We start from the raw sequence: 4,769 nt of genomic DNA, 5'->3' as shown, positions 1-4,769 counted from the left end.
TGTGAATGGTACATTAAGAACATCCTTACTTTAGTTTGTTATGTTTGTGTGAATTGTAAATCCTTTCTTAAAGGGATATATGTTCGTGATAATTGTAATTGTGTGTATTTTTTGTTGGGCAGCCCTAGACTAGTTCTAATAGCATGCGACAACATGGAAGCCTACTGATATGTCTATTTTATATAGTGATTTACCCCCGTCCCTTGGTCATAATTAGTAGTGCTTTTGGCTCTTTAGAACCACTTTTATTACTAATTTGTGTTTTCTAGTGTCTTCGTAGTTTTGGTTGAGTTTAGGGAATTGCACATTTGGAGCATTTTCCCGGGATTATTTAGGGCAACTACGAGCATTGGAGGAGCACGACCACCTTTCGTAGCCCAAGGCCGGTTAGAGTCATCAAACCGATGATTAAGGGCTCCACATATGAGATACCGAGGCATTGGACCGAGTTATCAAGTCCCAAAAGAGGAAATCCAAATTGGGCTAAGGTTCGAAGCCCAATCAAGAGTCCAAGAGCCTCGCCCGTCCGGATAGGGCCTCGCCCAAAGGCACGCTCGACCGGGCGGGGCGGATGAAGAAGAGAAGCACTCTTCGCCCGAGCTCACGCCCGACCGGGCTGAGAGAAGCTTCGAAGACAAAAAGACGCGCCCGGCCAGGCGGTGCTTTGCCCGACCGGGCGCATGTTTGGGAGAGGCATTTTCGACGTTTTTCACTTAGTTTCTTATTAGGATTTTTAGGAGTTTGTATAAATACGTTTTAATAGCTTTAGATACATTAATCTCTCTCTTTCATTAGTTTGAATCTTCTCTTAAGCTTAAACTTCTCTCTTATTTTCTCTCTTTACAACTTTATTCCTTAATTCAACTCATTATTTCCGTTAACTTTGGTAATGATTTCTTCCTTATTAATTTCAGTAATTTAATTTCTTTAATTCATCATGTCTTGTTTATTTGCTTTGATTAGTTTAGATTTAATTATGTGTGAGTAGTTTTCTTTCTAGGGTTTGTGGGGATCCATAAATAATATGAAGGGGTAATTTATTATTGTTGATTGTCAATGCTTGATTAATTTCCTATTGATTGAATTAATGTTATGCAATTAGATTAAGCCTGGTTTAATTGTATGAGTTTAGAAATATTGATTCGAGATTCGAGAGATGAGAATTGATGTTTAGGTTAGTTTCAATAGGCAGACTAATTTATAAATGGTTAAGTCGAGATTCGAGAGATGATATTTAATACCGGTAAATTAACTCTGTGATTGTAATATGTAGAGAAAGCCCTTTATGATATGGTTAATTGATGCATTGATGATTGATTATTATGTTTTACCCTGAAATATTATTTATTGGTGAACCTATACCCTAGGCTTTTATTCATTGATTTTCCCTACTTTTATCTCCCTTAGTTTACTTCATCATATCTATAATTTAGTTACTCTATAATTTAGACTATATTAATTAATTAGGAATAGGAAGACTTGTTTCCCTGTGGATCGACCCTTCTTCCCTATCTGCATAGTTAGAGGAACTTAGGAATTTATTTTGACTAGGTGATACGACTTTATCCTGTCAAAAATTTGGCGCCGTTGCCGGGTTATTTTTATTTCTTTGTAGTCTAAATTATTTTCTCCTGTCTTAGAGAACGCAAGTTCTTTAAGACAATTTTCTCATATTTGTTTGTTCAGTTCTATGTTTATGCCCAGGAGTTCTAGATCAGGTTACATTCCATTCGATCCTGAAATCAAACGATCTTTTCATAGACAGAAGAACTTTGACAGGCAGATACGAGACACTTCTGAAGGTAATCCACCTTTGGAACCCCCATCCGATTCTAGCGATTCGGAAGTTTCTATAGAATCAGAATCGGAGATGGCGAATCCACCTCCACAGCCACCTCGCAAGCTTAGCGATTATTCGTAGCCGTCACTGACAGATTTTCCACATCTCATTCCTACTCCGGCTCTTGATGGAGTGCAATTCAAGATTAAGCCCCAATTTATCATGATGATAGAAAGGAAGCAATTCAGTGGAGCTAAGGGTGAAGATCCTAATCTTATAATCTTCACATTGCAGATTTCTATCAATATTGCAATACCATTAGGCAAGCTGGGGTCACGCGGGACCAAATCAGGGAGATTCTTTTTCCCTTTTCTTTTTGTGGAAAAGCTAAACTGTGGTTTAATGGTTTGAATAGAACTACACTTGGTATTACTGACTGGGAAACTCTTGCTTTGAATTTTTATAATAAATATTACCCTGCAGAGAGAACAGCTTTACTAAGAAGTGCAATTCAAAACTTTGCCCAAGAGCCAGATGAAATTATATATGAGGCTTGGGAAAGGTTTAAGGATCTACAGAGAGAATGTCGCCACCATAACTTAGCACAATGGCAATTGATTCAAGCTTTTTACAGCGGGCTTGGAAATACATGTAGAACCATTCTAGATTCTGCAGCTAGTGGGAGGTTCATGAATCTTAATGTTAAAAATGCAGGTCAAGTTATCGAAGATATGGCAATTCATAATTCCCAATATGGGAATCCGAGAGGGTTTGCTAACAAAGGAAAACATAATGTTGATTCTGTATCCTTTTTGCAGGCTCAGTAAACATCTATTTGCCAAAAATTTGATAATCTTACTATTATTCCTAACTGTGTAGCTAATGTTTCTGCTGTCAATAATACTAATGAAGCTTTTTGTGAAAATTATGGAATTGTAGGACATTGGGAGCAAGATTGTAGGAGTTTCATGGAGCAAGTTAATGCCTTCCAAACCTATAGGCAAAATAACCCATACACCAACACTTATAATCCTGGCTCCAAAACCATCCATATCTTTCCTACCGGAGTACCAATGTACAAAATCCTCCACCTCCACAACAAACACAACAACCACCACCACAACAAAAATATTACCATCCTAACTCTGGGTAGAAAACCCAATCACAACCCTCCTCATCTTCTGACCCTGCTATGTCAGAAATTAGAGCAATGTTATGAAGCATGCAAAAGCACATGGAGAGTAAGGATGCACAAATTGATTCGATTATAGCTCATAATAAAATTATGGACAATTAAATTGCACAGATTTCATCTACCCTACAAACTCGTCAGCAGGGAGTTCTACCATCGCAACCAATCCATCCTACGGATCATGCTAATGCAATTACTCTACGGAGTGGTTCACACTATGATGAGCCTCTTATGCCCAAGGATGATGAACCTATTGCTAATCCTAATTCCCTTGTACCAAATGCTAATCTAACTAACCCTACAGGGCTACAAGAGGAAACTAACCTGTCTAATGTTTCTTTGCAGGGTAAATCTCAGGACAAGGGTAGAGATGTGCAGAGCCCAGTTATCAAACTTCCATTCCCAAATAGACATTTGAAGAGTAAGTTTGATAAGCAATTTGGTAAGTTTTTGGAGGTTGTGAAAAATCTGCAGGTAACAGTTCCTTTCACTGATTTAATCACTCAGGTTCCTGCATATGCTAAATTTATGAAAGATATCTTGACTAGGAAAAGGGTCTTTGATGAGGTAGAAACTGTAGCTTTTACAGAGAAATGTAGTGCTTTATTGCAAAATAATTCCCCTCCTAAATTAAAGGATCCTGGTAGTTTTTCTATCCCCTGTCATATTGGTAATGTCTTCATAGATAAAGCATTATGTGATTTGGGTGCTAGTGTTAGTGTTATGCCATCGTCTGTGTGTTCTAAACTTAATATGGGTGATTTGAAAGTTAATAACATTACTTTACAGATGGCAACGTTCTGTTAAATACCCCTTAGGTATTCTAGACGATGTTCCTGTCAGAGTTGGTAAATTTTTTATCCTTGTAGATTTTGTTGTTTTAAACATGGCTGAGGATACACAAATTCCCATTATATTAGGTAGGCCTTTTCTCTATACTGCAAGAGCCATTATTGATGTTAAAAATGGAAAACTAACCCTTTCTGTTGGAGATGATAATATTACTTTTAATTTAGAGAAGGTTTTAAAAGGACGTATGCTAGAAGAAAATTGTTGTTTAATTGATGTCATAGATATAATGGATGATATTTGTGAAGAAAGCTTACCACAGGTTCTTGCAAGGGATCCCTTGGAGGAAGTTCTTTGTGGAAATTTAACTGCAGGTGATGCAAGCATTTGGAGCAGTGAGGTGGATGCTATAGAAAAAGCTTTTGCCATAGAAGAGTTTGATCCTAAAGATACTATGAAGGTAGTAAAATTAGTTCAGGAATCAAAACCTGTAGAGGTTAAGAAACCTGAACTGAAACCTCTCCCTTCTCATCTAAAATATATTTTTCTTGATAAGCAGGAACTATACCCTGTGATCATTAGTACTGCACTTGATGACCCACAAACTTCCCAACTTCTAGAGGTTCTTCGAACCCACAAAAGGGCAATAGGGTACAGTATTGATGATCTTAAGGGTATTAGACCTGATTTTTGTATGCACAGGATACATCTAGAGGACAATTACAAGCCATGTATTCAACCCCAGAGGAGGTTGAATCCTAATATGCAAGAAGTAGTTAAGAAAGAGGTGATGAAACTACTTGATGTAGGTATTATTTATCCTATTTCTGACTCAAAGTGGGTAAGTCCTGTTTAGGTGATTCCTAAAAAGGGTGGGATGATTGTGATTTAAAATGATAAAAATGAATTGATTCCCACTAGAACTGTTACAGGGTGGCGTGTGTGCATTGATTATCATAAATTAAATATCGCCACTAAAAAGGACCACTTCCCTCTCTATTTTATTGA

The 4,769-nt window shown here is 37.4% G+C and overlaps 1 non-coding gene across 1 annotated transcript; it reads right to left on the bottom strand.

Moving 5' to 3' along the window:
* Nucleotides 1-2,274: 2,274 nt before the first annotated feature.
* On the bottom strand, nucleotides 2,275-2,381 carry LOC145580507 (small nucleolar RNA R71). The gene has a single exon (XR_014099532.1). It is a non-coding gene; the product is annotated as a small nucleolar RNA R71 (small nucleolar RNA).
* Nucleotides 2,382-4,769: the final 2,388 nt, after the last annotated feature.

This window comes from Chenopodium album, chromosome 14 (assembly GCF_948465745.1).
Source record: "Chenopodium album chromosome 14, dcCheAlbu1.1, whole genome shotgun sequence".
NCBI lineage: Eukaryota > Viridiplantae > Streptophyta > Magnoliopsida > Caryophyllales > Amaranthaceae > Chenopodium > Chenopodium album.
This window is presented reverse-complemented; position numbering and strand designations above follow the sequence as displayed.